Consider the following 14,611-nt stretch of genomic DNA (forward strand, 5'->3'; position numbering starts at 1 on the left):
GCACCCCTGTCTCACCCCACCTTCTTGAAGTACCGGTTTGCTGAAAAACCCGTTGATTTGCACTCTACTGTATGCTTTATTATACATTGTCTTAATCCAATGAACAAAAATCGTGCCACAATTCATTCTTTCTAGAATTGAGAACAGGAAGTCATGACTGACCCTGTCAAAAGCCTTCTCCTGATCAACGTTCAACACACACAAAGGTAGGTTTCTGTCTTTGGCCCAAACGATCACATCCCTGGTTAACTGTAGGTTGTATGTTGCGGACCTATTCATAACCCCGCATGTCTGGTCTTCATTAACCAGGCTAGGCATCACCTCTTTCAGTCTATTTGTTATTACTTTCCCCAAGATTTTGTTGTCCACATTTAGCAAAGTAATGGGCCTCCAATTTTTTAAGAGCTCTTTTCCTCCCTTCTTGTATATTAAGCTTACTACACCAGACCTCATAGATTCCGGCATCATCCCATCGACCAAGATCTCTCTATACACCTCCAGTAAGTCCTCACCTAGGATTCCCCAAAAACAACAGTAAAATTATTTTGGTAATCCATCACACCCGGGAGTTTTATCAGCTTTCAGAGATTTCAATGCCTCCTCTATTTCCTTTTTGGATACTTCTCTTTCTAAATTTGTTCTTTCTTCATTATTTAGCTTTTTGCTTATATTATTTAATAATTCCTCCGCTCTTGCATTATCCACTTCTCTTTTCTTAAACAAAGCTTGATAGAACTCCTGAGCATGCGTCATTATATCTTCTTTTTTGGTGACTTTCCCCCTACCTGTTTCTAATTCGGAGATTGCACACCTTCTCTGTTTTTCTTTAATACTTTGAAAAAAAAACTTGGAACATTTTTCATCTTGTTCTTTTTCTGTTATTTTGGCCAAAAATGCAAAGTTCTTGATCTTTGTTTCAATGTTATGCTCTATTTTCTTTTGGATGTTTCTGTATTCCTCCCCACACACCTGCTTACCCTCGTTTATTTCAGAATGTATAGCCTGTAATTCATCTTGCAATTCTTTCTCAAGATGCCGCTCTTCCTTTTTTTTCCTTTTGCTATAAATTTGACAAAAATACCTTATTTTGATTTTTACCGCCTCCCACCATTCAGCTGTATTTTTAAATGCCCATTTCATATCCCTCCATGAATTATAAAAGGTCGTAAACTCAGCTCTAAATTCTGCACACTCCAACTCCTTCATGTTTAACTTCCAAAATCCTCTTCCTATCTCCACCCCTTGAACTTGACAAGAAGCCCCAATTGTGTCATGATCTGAAAACCAGTTTGGATATATGAAGAAGCTCGAACTTTGGATGGTCTTGGATATAAACAGATAATCTAGTCTTTTGCTTGCTCCTCTTGAGTTTCTCCATGTATGCCCTATACCTTTTTTATTATGTCTCCTATATATGTCTGCCAAATTGTAGTCACCCAAAACGTTTTTTAAGTATTGTGCAGTAAAATCATATTCCCCCTCTAAGTAGGTGTTGAAATCTCCACCCATTATCACTATGCGATTTGTGCACAGAACATTAGGTAAATGCTTAAAGAAATCTAACCTTTCTCCTTTTAAAGCAGGAGCGTACATGTTTACTAGGCGAAGCTTGTTGTTGTTCAGCCTGCCATCTACATATACAAGCCTCCCTGGTATAATAATTCTTTCCTCCTCAATTACAAACCCAGTATCCTTAAATATTATCCCCACCCCGTCCGAGTGCACGTTGCCTATGCTCCATACTGAAGCACCTGCCTTCCAGTCCTTGCTGAACCTTTTGATGTCCTCTGTGTTCTTTAGGTGACACTCCTGAAGGAAGCACACCTGGAAGTCCAATGCCTTTAAGGAAAAAAACAGAGATGTCCTCTTGACAGTGTCTCTCAATCCCCTGGCGTTAACTGACAGGACATTAAACATAATTTTCTTTTATGTTCCATCTCTTTTCCCCTTGGTCAGAAACATTGTTGTTGACTTCAGGCTATCCACCATAGAGCCACTCGCAAACTCCGGCTGGGAATCCACGCTGCCCTCACTGTCCTCCTCTGATGGTGCGACCAACGGCACTGGTGGAGACTCTCCTGCTGAGGACAGCTCGGGACCCGGATCTCCTTGCTCTCTCGTCTCCTCATTCTCCAGAGCGTCGAACCTGCTGAAAGTCTCTATTACTTTTTCTTTTTTTTTCGGTGTCCAACCTCTCCTCTGTTCCTTTCCGCTTTGCTGTTCTCTTCCCCTCTACTGTTTTCCAATCCATCTCTTTATCCTCTTCTGTTTCACCCCACTGTACTCTACTTTCCTCTGGGGTATCTGATATTATTATCCCCAGTGAAGATTCCTCTATTGCCACCTGTCCTGGTTGAGCAGAGGTTCCTGCCACCGGATTCCCGAAAGCGTAGGGATCCGACACATCACCCGGAGTCTTTCTCAGAGAAGCCTCCGGAAGAGGCCTTGGGAGATTCTCCTGTGCGGGTGCATGGTCTCTCGAGATCTCGTCCAATACCACCTCAATGTTCCGCAGTGATTCTGCATAGGTTTTGTGTCTGTCTGGGCAGTCTTTGAACATGTGCTCAATTGAATCACACAGATTACACGATTTGGGTTTTTTACAATCTCTTGCCAAATGACCCGCCTCCAAACAGTTTCTACAGAATGTGTTCGGGCACAGTGCTGCGATGTGGCCCTCTTCTCCACATCTCCTACACGTTTTAGGCTGCCCATAGAAGTAGAGGTACCCCTTTACACCGCCAATGTAGAAGGACGCTGGGGGATACTCAATTCCTCCCGTCCGTGTTCTGAATCGGACAGCGTACTTTCTATTCCCATTCCACAGACCATCATAATCCATTTCTTTTGTTCCAACCCCCAGTACATCACAGTATTTACCCAGGAAGGATCGTATATCCTGCTCTTTCACATACGGATTTTGCATGCAGACAGTTATGGTCCTTACCCGACTTGCGAACAGAGGCTCCACATTGAAGTTGGAGATCGGTGTTTCGTCCTTGTGTTCCAAGCACTTGTTCCAAGCTTCCTGACACAGGTAATCCCCCGTGAAGGTGACCTCGAAAGCATTCCGTAGAGGAAAATCTCTGTAGCAGTAGATTCGTTCTGTCGTCACTCCAAGAAATCCAAAGATGACATCTTTTGTGAAGCTCCTTCTTCCCATAGCGAACTGCATTCCGTCCATTTCCTTCCCGACAAACCGGATTGTATTCAAAAGTCGCGCCGAAGGGGCCGACGTAAAGTCTCCCGTCGCCATCACCTTCTCTTTTCTTTCGTTGATCAAACTGCGGGCGTGCCACACGCTTGGTTTGATCCAAAAGGCCGAGAAGCGATAACCCACAAATTGACCCCTGCACCCGCCAGGCCCCCGGGGGTCTCGGCAGACCTCATCGGTTTGGCAAAAGTTGGCTCCTCCCCACCCAACGCTTCCCTGGTGACAGGCAGGTGTTTTTTTTTTCAAGTCGCTAATGCGTCTTTAAGTCACTAGCTCTTTAAGCCTAGTGCGACTATTTGTTCAATGCCCGGCAAATAAGCCAGTCATCGTCGGGCTTGAACTCAATTGCCCGAGCGACTACTTTGAGTGGAAAAATACGCCGGTCGGTCAGCCGGCTTCAAGTCAAACGCCTGAGCAAAAAGCCTCGGCGTCATCTCTGTCAATTTCTCTTGAAACAAGATACCGGGCTCTGCCAGAAGCAAAGCCCTTCCAAAAATACGTTGAACTCGTAAGTGTTCCTCTCCACGGAAGTCTTTAGTAAAAGGCGAAAGGCTTGTGCGTAATGAAGAGAAACCAGAGTCGTATGGAAGTCAGAGGTCGGGGCCCGAGACACACACTGTGCACTCTAGGCCGGGTCCCCGCGGGTGGTCCCCGAACCCACTCTTCCAAGTTTTCGACTCCCTGTTCGACATTTCCGACTCCCTGTTCGAAAAATCCATTTAATATGTAGTCCCCCGTTGGGGGACGTATCAGATATTAAACTGATAAGAACAGATGATGATTCAAAGCTTTTGTTCTAACTTTTCAAGCATTTACACAGTGAACAATTCACATGTCTTTTAACCTTTTAGTTGCCCATATCCAAACAAAACTAGTAACAAAAAACAACCCATCAGTTTTTCAAAAACTCTGAAACCCTCTCTCTCTTGGAAGAGATGGGCAACCAACACCCTCCCACAACTTTTCTAGGGGGCTGCAGCAAAAAAATAAAATACAAACACAAGCCATCAATAAACATAAGTAATCCAAAACCCCAAAAACCTACCAACCTGCCTTCTAAACCTTAACTACCTGACCAGCCCCAACCCCCCTTTCCACCGCTCTAAGGCAGCATGGTGACCCCACTTCCTCTCCTCCCTTCTTATTCTCCCTCTCAAATCTCCCTCCACTCTCCTCACTATTCCCTCCACCCCCCAGTCTGCTCCTGACTTAACCAGGCCCTGCCTGGCATCCCACAGCCCTTTCTTAAAAAGACTGATAAGCAGCCACAACAGAAAATGATCCCTACCTACCCCCCTGCTCTCCCCACCCCTCTCTCCACCCTCGCCCATGTTAAAACAAAAACCCCCTTCACTCTCCCTAGCAACCCCTGAGCCCTGGCCCACACTACTCCTGCGAAAGCACAGTCCCAGTACATGTGGCGTATTGTCTCCTCCCCACCACAAGTTGGTCTCGGGCACTGGGGGGACCGTGCCAAGCTATGCCGGTACATGATGGATCTTACCGGCAAGCACTTGTGGAGGCTTAACCAATTTAGATCCTTAAGACAAGACGATTGTCTAGGCCCCGCGCCTGACCACAGCAGGGGTACCCACCACAGGGGGCGCACAAACGGTCCGTCTGACCTCTTCGTACAGGCGTCTGTGGTCCAAACCTACTCGGGCGACTTCAACCTCGGGATGCGCACGTAGCCACTTCGCCGCATGGCTGAAGTGCCACGGCAGCTGTTCAGCCCGAGGACCCGTGTTGGACCACACCATTATGCTTCTCACCTGGTACGAGAAAAACACCCGCAGGAAATAACCGGAGGGATGAATCACTGGATTAGCGAGCTCATTCAATAAAAACGTAACAAAAATCGAGTCCAGCTTGAGTGGGAAGTGTGGAACTCCTCTCCCTCCCTCCCCGATGGTTGAGAGCATGCGAGCCCTGGCGACATACTCATACCTGCCCCCCCACATGAACTGAAACACGAGCCTTACTAGCCCCCTCCTCATGCTCGCTGGCAAAGGATAGATGTATGCCAAGTACAGAAGGGAAGGCAGTACATCCACTTTCAGGACCAGGACCTTGCCCAAGAAAGACAAGGATCTGGCCTTCCACATTGCCATCTTCCTCTGTACCACAGCAACTCTCATGTTCCAGTTCAGTGTCGCGGAGCCGGAGGTCTCAAAAAGGACCCCAAGAATCCTCAGGGCCCCATTACAGAGAGATAGTCCCCCGGGCATGTCCGTCTTGCCCCGCCATCTGCCGAAATACTTAACAGACGACTTGGCGAGGTTAAGGACCGCTCCCGACGCGCGGGTAAAGTCTCCAATTATGGCCAGAGACCTTAGCAGGCATGAGTCCTTGCACAAAAGCAAGGTGGTGTCATCTGCGTACTGTGTCACCTTAACATGCAAACCGCCGCTCCCAGGGACCAGCAAGCCCTCCACCCCTGCGTCAGCCCTAATGGCAGCCGCCAGGGGCTCCATATAGAGCACGAAAAGGAGTGCCGAGAGCGGGCATCCCTGCCTGACCCCTGATGAGAGGCCAAACACGTCACCCAGATGGCTGTTTATGCTCACCCGGCACCCCGCTCCCACATACAAAATCTTGATCCACTTTATAAAGCGATCACTAAACCCTAACCTACCTAATACTCTGAAAAGAAAAGCCCTACTGACGCGATCAAAAGCCTTGGCCTGATCAAGCGGCGCTACCATCAGAGGTAGACTTCTATCCTCAACCCAGGCGATGGAGTCCCTGATCAGTTGGAGGTTCCACCTAATGGAACGGCCTTCCACCCCACACGTTTGATCCTCATGGACAACGTAGGGAAGGGCTGTGCGCAAACGGTCTGCCATGACCTTAGCTAGTATCTTGTAATCTACGCACAGCATGGTCAACGGCCGCCAGTTGCTAAGGTCGGCGGCGTCCCCCCTCTTGTAGAGGAGGGACAGCACACCTACAGCCATCGACCTGCCCGGGACTCCAGTCTCGAGAACGGCCGTCAGGACTTCGAGGACCACCGGTCCAAGCATACCCCAAAACTTGAGGTAAAACTCAGCCGGCAGCCCATCCATCCCAGGCACCTTCCCTTTCCCCATCCTCTTGAGGGCGCTCTCCACCTCCTCTAGTGTTATCGGGGCTTCCATCGCCTTTCTAATGTCCTCCGGCACACGCCGGGACAAGTGTTCTAAGAACACGGTACCCTGCTCTTTTTCTACTACCCTCTCCTGGAAAAAACCCCGGAAATGGTCAGTTGCCACCCTGACCATCTGCTCCGGCTCCCTAACCACCCTACCCTGTCCATCCCTCACCCCATAAAAAACCTGTCTTATCTGCTTTTCCCTAACTGATTTGAAAAACACTGCAGAGCAGGTCTCATTCTGCTCTATAAACTCAGAGTGTGCGCGCTGCAGGAAACTCGTACTCAAGATCGAGTAAACGTTGGAGCTGCTCCACCTCCCTTCTCTCCTCTCTCCCCTTCCTCTTACAAAAACCAATAATAAATACCCTAATTCTTTCCTTAACTACCTCCCACCATTCCAAAACCCCTCCGCACATTGGCCGGAGACCCTCAAGCCCCCGAAAAAAAACAGAAAAAACATTTACAAAAGCCCGCTCCTCCAGGATATCCCGGTCTAGCTTCCAGTACCCCCTACCGAAAAGGCAGACAGGCGCCTTGACCCGAAGGAGTACCCCGTCGTGATCCGAGAAAAACACAGGCAGCAGACGCCCAGACAAAAGCCCCAAGGATTTGGGTAGAAATACATAGTCCAGCCTCCGCTCGATCGCCCGGGAGTTACGCCACGTGGGACCTGCTAGCGCCGGAGTAGTGTTAAGGCCTCCATCCACCAGACCATGGCTTGCCATAAGTCCGGTGATGGCCCCCACGCTACTATCCCCTACCCCTCCTAATTCTACATTAAAATCCCCTCCCACTATCAAAACTCTGTTTGTGGCACACAGAGGTGCCAGACTCTCCACCATCTCCCTTCTCTCTGGCACCGTCTGTGGCCCGTATACCCCTATAATCCTAAGTCTAAAATCCCCTAACGTTATGTCCACCCCCAAAACCCTCCCCTGCATTGCAACGTACGTGCCTTCCACCTTCACCTCCCTAGTCCCAAACAAAATCCCAACCCCTGATGAGTGGACACCCCCCACACTCCACACCGACTTCCCTTTTACCCACTCTTTTTTAAACTGCTCTACATCCCCCCCCATCCCTTAAATGTACCTCCTGCAAGAAACAAAAGGTAAAACATATGTTTGATAAACAACTAAAAACAGCAGTTCTCTTTACAGTGTCCCTTAGACCCCGAACATTCATAGTCATTATTTGAATGTTTGCCATGGTTGCACATTTAAAAAGAAAAATCAACCAGGTGCAGGGTTCAAGTACTCACTCTGTCTGGTGGGTAAAGGTCCTCATCGATCATGGACGCTGGACCAGCAGCCCCCGAGGCCCCCCCAACCTTCCCACCCCCCATACCGTCCTCCTCCTGAGAACCCCATGACGCAGGGAAGGGGTTGGGGATGGGGGGTCCCGGCGTCCCAGAATTAACCTGAGACACCCCATCCCCATCTGGCAAAAACAGCCCCGGGGACGACAGGTCCGCGCACATCTGGATGATTGGGAGAGATGGACCCCGCGAGGACAGGGAAGACACCTCGGCAGTACTGACCATCTCCCCAACCCCTCGTACATCCACGGACAAAAACCCTTGACCCGCTACCTCTGAGGCCTCCCCATCCACTGCGTCCCCCCTCTGAGAAGCCCAAGATGCAGGTAAGGGGTTGGGGTTGTGGATGGGGGGTCCCGGCGTCCCTGAAAAAGCCTGAGACACCCCATCACCATCGGGCATACACAGCGCAGGGGTCACCAGATCTATTTCCATCTGGGTGGGTGTGAGAGATGAGACCCGCGGTGACAGGGGAGTCACCTCTGTGGCACTGTCCCCAAATACCCTCCCCACCCCTTCCAGCCCACTCTGGCCCTCTCCCGTCTCGAGGGAAAGCCTCTTTTTCTTTTTCTTCCTCCGGGCCTCACCCGATTCTAATAACAGCCCTGACTCCTGCTGGGCCTGCTGTGCTGTGGAGGCGTCCCTCTTCGTTCTTGGAGTGGCTGGCAATGGCGAGATGGACCCCCATTCCGCCGTCCTCGTTTGTGAGACCTGGAGCTCCTCCACCATCTCCCTCATCTCCCCCACGAGGGCCCCGAAAGCCTCTTCATCTATGAAGACTTCGTCGAGGGATGAGCCCAACTCTCCCGTTGCTCCACCAACCTCTCCCGGCGGCCTACTGATGGATTGAGTACCCGTTGACATCTGGGTCTCCGGGACCACCTCCACCGATGACCTCTCCAAAATGACCTTACCCCCGACGTTTGGAGCTGGCAAGGACCGGGCTTGCTTCTCCGGTTCCCCACTCACCATCCTCCTTGCTGCCTCTTCCGGCCTGTGACCTAGGTCCCCTTCTCCTAGCCTCCTCTTCTCCTCCACGCCCTTTCCTCCGGCCATCCTTCCCCCAGCAGCCGCTGCCGCGTATGTTTGTTGCCTTGCCGGGCACTCTCGAAACAGGTGCTGCTTACTGCCACACCCATGACATTCTTTTGGTGCCGTACAATTTTTGGCCTCATGTTCCTCCGACATGCAAAACCTGCATTTTACCGGCCCACATGAAGCTGTTCCATGCCCGTACTCCCTGCATTTCCTGCAGAAAGGTGGCTGACGAGCATAGAACAGCATGCCTCTGTCCGACCCTAAAGAAAACACAGCAGGGGGATGCAAAAAGCCCTCAAACCCCCCCGGATCTTCCCTTAGGAGCACCTGGGATTGGCGGTGGCCGTTCCAGAAGCCCAGCGAGTCCTTTACATATCTGGCTCCCGATGTTACCTCGCAGTAGCGACCCAAAAAGGCTGCCACTGCCATATCCGTCACGTGTGGATTATACATATGTATATTTATTGTTCTAAAATTCCTTCTTGCCAGGCACACGATGTTGAAAAAGGACAGAGGTCTCTCCCCCTTTGCCTCCTTCACCTTCTCCATTACTTCATCACTATTACTTTCCGTGTAGAAAGTTACATCGTATGCCTACTCCATTGAGTTCCACTGCAGGCACATCACATCTGGGACTTTCAGAGATAGCGCCCCCATCAACACGGTCCTCGCAAAGGTGTCCCTCGGCATCCTTACTTCTCCTTCTTGCTTCCATGCAAATCTTACTGTGTTCTTTAGTCCGGCCCTCGGAACCGACTCTGTGTTCCCGCTACCCGCCATTTCGGTATGGCTGTATTTTAAATTTGTTTTGATTTTTCCCGCCAAAAATCTAAAACTCTCTCACCGCCCTCCGGCCATCGGCTTTTAACTCAGCGAGCTTTGAGGCACCGCAGTACCGAGCTTGATCTGAGCCAAAAGGCCGAGAAGCGATAACCCACAAATTGACCCCTGCACCCGCCGGGCCCCCGGGGGTCTCGGCAGACCTCATCGGTTTGGCAAAAGTTGGCTCCTCCCCACCCAACGCTTCCCTGGTGACAGGCAGGTGGTTTTTTTTTCAAGTCGCTAATGCGTCTTTAAGTCACTAGCTCTTTAAGCCTAGTGCGACTATTTGTTCAATGCCCGGCAAATAAGCCAGTCATCGTCGGGTTTGAACTCAATTGCCCGAGCGACTACTTTGAGTGGAAAAATACGCCGGTCAGTCAGCCGGCTTCAAGTCAAACGCCTGAGCAAAAAGCCTCGGCGTCATCTCTGTCAATTTCTCTTGAAACAAGATACCGGGCTCTGCCAGAAGCAAAGCCCTTCCAAAAATACGTTGAACTCGTAAGTGTTCCTCTCCACGGAAGTCTTTAGTAAAAGGCGAAAGGCTTGTGCGTAATGAAGAGAAACCAGAGTCCTATGGAAGTCAGAGGTCGGGGCCCGAGACACACACTGTGCACTCTAGGCCGGGTCCCCGCGGGTGGTCCCCGAACCCACTCTTCCAAGTTTTCGAGGGCTGTGGGTAAAAAGTCACAGACAGACAGACAGACAGACAGACAGACAGACAGACAGACAGACAGACAATCCTGGTGAAGTGATTGTATTTTTTTGGGGGGGTCAAAAACAGACAGAGACACACACACACACACACACACACACACACACACACACACACACACACAATCCTGGCCAATTTTTTTATTTTAATTTTTTTAAGTAAAATGGCGGGAAAACGGGGGACCCCATGAAGGGGGCTTCGCCCTTGTTTCAGTTTGGATGATTCTTCTTTTTTCATTCCTTCTCTTCTTCTGCTAGCTGTTTTACATAGCTTTGTGTATTTCTTTTTCCTTGACAATGGGAGAAAAGTGTTGCACCGTTCCCGGAGGTACTGCAATACCGGGTCGATGCGTGGAGCGGACGGAGCAAGCCCCATTTCCGACTCCCTGTTCGAAAAATCCATTTAATATGTAGTCCCCCGATGGGGGACGTATCAGATATTAAACTGATAAGAACAGATTTTTTTTTTTTTTAGAAAAAATAATTTATTACATTCAATGCCATTCATACAATACAACACAAAATCATACACTCCATTCAAACGCAAATAATAATGGCATTTTTAATTCACAAACCAAACGAAAACCCAAAACAAAAAACTCAGGGGAGCATCATCCCTCCCCGTCATCCTAAACACTAACTTTCCCTATCTTCCCGTCCCTAATCTAAAATAACCCCAGCCCTAATCCCCCCTTCCATCTCTCCCGGGCAGCATGCTGCCCCCACTTCGTCTCCTCCCTCTTCATCCTCCCCCTCAAATGTCCTTCCACCCTCCTCACTATTCCTTCCACCCCCCAATCTCTCCCTGTCTTGACCATGTTCTGCCTGGCTTCCCACAGCCCTCGCTTAAAGAGGCTCATGAGAAGCCAGAGCAGAAACCTATCCCTATCCGTCCCCCTCGCTCTCCCTACACCTCTCTCTAACCTAGCCCAAGTCAAAACAAAATCCCCTCTAACCCTTCCTAACAACACCCGTGCCTTTGCCCATACTACTCCGGCAATGGCACAGTCCCAAAAGACATGGCGCACAGTCTCCTCCCTGCCACAAGAAAGTCTTGGACAGGTGGGGGATCGCGCCAAGCTATGCCGGTACATGGTGGAGCGTACCGGCAAACACTTGTGGAGGCTCAACCAATTCAGGTCCTTGAGCCTGTTGTCTAGACCCCGCGCCTGCACTCCCTCCCAGACCACCGCCGGGATGCCCACCACAGGTGCTGGACTTACTGCCCGCCTGACCTCCTCGTACAGGTGCCTGTGGTCTAAACCTACTCGGGCGACTTCAACCTCGGGGTGTGCACGCAGCCACTTGGCCGCATGGCCAAAGTGCCACGGCAGCTGTTCCGCCCGAGGACCCGTGTTAGACCACACCATTACGCTTCTCGCCTGATACGAGAAGAACACCCGCAGGAGGTAACCGGACGGGTGTAGTACTGGCTGAGCAAGCTCCGTCAACAGAAAAGAAACAAAAATTGCGTCCAGCTTGAGGGGGAGATGTGGTACCCCCCTACCTCCCTCCCCGATGGGACAGATCATGCGTGCCCTGGCGACCCACTCGTACCTGCCACCCCACATGAACTGAAACACCAGCCTCACTAGATGCCTCCTCAGGCAAGCCGGCAATGGGTAGATGTACGCCAAGTACAATAGAGATGGCAATACATCCACCTTGAGAACCAGGACCTTGCCTAAAAAGGACAACGACCTAGCCCTCCACATCGCTAGCTTCCTCTGTACCACTGCGATGCCCATGTTCCAGTTCAGCGTCGCTGAGCCGGAGGTCTCAAAATGGACCCCGAGTATCCTCAGGGCCCCATTACAGAGAGATAACACTCCGGGCACATCCGTCCTACCACTCCATCTTCCGAAAAACTTAACGGAAGACTTCGCGTGGTTAAGAACCGCCCCCGACGCTCGGGTGAAATCCCCAATAATGGCAAGGGACCTTGTCAGGCACGAGTCCTTGCAAAGCAGCAAGGATGTGTCGTCGGCATACTGTGTCAACTTGACACGGAGACCGCCACTTCCAGGGATCAGCAAGCCCTCCACCCCTGTGTCTGCCCTAATGGCAGCCCCCAGAGGCTCCATGTACAGAACGAAGAGGAGAGCCGAGAGCGGGCATCCTTGCCTGACCCCAGACGAGAGGTCAAAAAGTCACCTAAGTGACTGTTTACGCTAACTCGGCACCCTGCCCCGACATATAATGTACGGATCCATCCTATAAACTTCTCCCCAAATCCTAATCTACCTAACACCCTGAATAGAAAGGATCTATTCACGCGATCAAAGGCTTTCGCCTGATCTAGCGCTGCTACCATTAAAGGCAGCCCCCTATCTTCTACCCAAGCGATGGAGTCCCTGATCAACTGTAGGTTCCATCTGATCGAGCGACCCTCTACCCCGCACGTCTGATCCTCATGGACGACGTAGGGAAGGGCTGTGCGTAACCGGTCTGCTAAAACCTTTGCAAGTAGCTTGTAATCTACGCACAGCATGGTCAACGGCCGCCAGTTGCCAAGGTCAGTTGCTTCCCCCTTCTTATAAAGAAGTGACAGCACACCGACCGCCATTGATCCCCCCGGGACCCCCGTCTCAAGGATGGCCTTCAAGACTTCGAGGACCACTGGTCCAAGTATACCCCAAAACTTGAGGTAAAACTCGGCCGGCAGCCCATCCATCCCAGGCACCTTCCCTTTTCCCATCCTCCTGAGAGCACTCTCAACCTCCTCGAGGGAGATCTGAGCCTCCATCACATTTCTAATGTCCTCCGGCAATCGCCGGGACAAGTGTTCTAAAAACACATTTCCCTGCTCTACATCTATTACCCTCTCTTTAAATAAACCTCGGAAATGATCAGTTGTTACCCTGACCATTTCCTCCGGTTTTCTAACTATGCTACCATCTTCTTTCCTCACCCCATGCATTATCTTCCTACTCTGTCTGCCCCTAACCGACTTAAAGAACATAGCGGAACAAGTCTCATTATGTTCTAGAAAGCCATTATGCGCACGCTCCAGGAAAGCTCGAGCCTTCCGCTCCTGCAGCTCCCTGAGCTGCGCCTTCAGGTCAGTGGATCTCTCCCAGTCAATCGACCCGCCGAGGTTGCCTGCCTCGTACTCGAGTTCGAGCAACCTTTGGATACGATCCACCTCCCTCCTTTCCTCCCTTTTTTTCCTCTTACAATATCCTATTATAAAAGCCCTAATCCTTACCTTAACTAAATCCCACCACTCTAACACCCCCTCGCACATGGACCGGAGGCCTTCAAGCCCCCGAAAGAAACCAAAAAAGGTGTCAACGAAAGCTTGCTCCTCCAGCACATCCCGATCTAATTTCCAGTACCCCCTACCGAAGAGGCAGACTGGCGACCCCACCTGCAGGAGCACCCCGTCGTGATCTGAGAAGGACACAGGCAACAGCCGCCCAGACAACTGACCCAAAGACCTAGATAGGAAAATGTAGTCGAGCCTCCGCGCAACCCCCCGGGAGTTGCGCCATGTGGGACCAGCCATTGTCGGAGTAGAGTGCAGGCCTCCATCAACCAGACCATGGCAAGCCATTAGCCCGGTGATGGCGCCTGCACTACTATCTCCCCCTACCCCTAAATCTATATTAAAATCCCCCCCTATCACTAAGTGCCTATTTGTAACACACAGGGGCGTCAGACAGTCCACCATCTCCCTCCTGTCTGCCGCCACCTGTGGCCCATACACCACCACTAACCTATACCTACTATCCCTAAAAGTGACATCCACCCCCAACACCCTCCCCTGCATTACACCAAAAGATCCCTCCACCTTCACCTCCCTATTCCCAAACAAAATCCCCACCCCTGTAGAATGCACCTATACCCCAAACTGACTCCCCCTTATCCCACTCCCTACTAAACCTGATGACATCCCCTCCATCCCTCAGGTGAACCTCCTGTAAAAAACAAACATCAAAACCCACCCCTTCCAAAAAACTGAAAACCGCCCTCCTCTTAACAAAATCCCTTAAACCCCTTACATTTAAACTAAAAATATTAACAGAAAATGTCATTTAAAATTAAAATAAAAACCTTACATCAATGAAATGAAACCCCAAAATAACAAAAAAACAGGAGACTCACCCGATGCTCCCCTGCTTCGACTCATCCGGCGGGGACGTCTTCTCCTCTCCTGACGTCCCCCCGTCCTCCTCCATCTCTCCAACCCAGGATGCAGGTATGGTGTTAGGCCTTGGAGTGTCCTGCATCCTGGGTTCCCCACCAACACCCTTCGTTCCTCTCTCCCTGTAGGCTGCTGGACTGAGGTCGAGAGCAGGGGACCCCATCTCCCCAAGCAGGAGTTGAGATCCCCCCTCAGACACCCAGCCCAGCGCCACGCCCTGGGAGTCAC

At 50.7% G+C, this 14,611-nt stretch overlaps 3 non-coding genes and 1 pseudogene across 3 annotated transcripts; all 4 read right to left on the reverse strand.

Annotated features, from left to right (window-relative positions):
- Nucleotides 1-3,679: 3,679 nt before the first annotated feature.
- LOC123724784 (U5 spliceosomal RNA) lies at nucleotides 3,680-3,796 on the reverse strand. The gene has a single exon (XR_006757261.1). It is a non-coding gene; the product is annotated as a U5 spliceosomal RNA (small nuclear RNA).
- An 11-nt stretch (nucleotides 3,797-3,807) lies between these two features.
- LOC123724766 (U2 spliceosomal RNA) lies at nucleotides 3,808-4,006 on the reverse strand. The gene has a single exon (XR_006757248.1). It is a non-coding gene; the product is annotated as a U2 spliceosomal RNA (small nuclear RNA).
- Nucleotides 4,007-9,980: 5,974 nt separating this feature from the next.
- LOC123724782 (U5 spliceosomal RNA) lies at nucleotides 9,981-10,097 on the reverse strand. The gene has a single exon (XR_006757259.1). It is a non-coding gene; the product is annotated as a U5 spliceosomal RNA (small nuclear RNA).
- A 445-nt stretch (nucleotides 10,098-10,542) lies between these two features.
- LOC123724699 (uncharacterized) lies at nucleotides 10,543-10,721 on the reverse strand (annotated as a pseudogene).
- Between the last annotated feature and the right edge of the window lie 3,890 nt (nucleotides 10,722-14,611).

This window comes from Salmo salar, chromosome 10 (assembly GCF_965601325.2).
Source record: "Salmo salar chromosome 10, fSalSal1, whole genome shotgun sequence".
Lineage (NCBI taxonomy): Eukaryota > Metazoa > Chordata > Actinopteri > Salmoniformes > Salmonidae > Salmo > Salmo salar.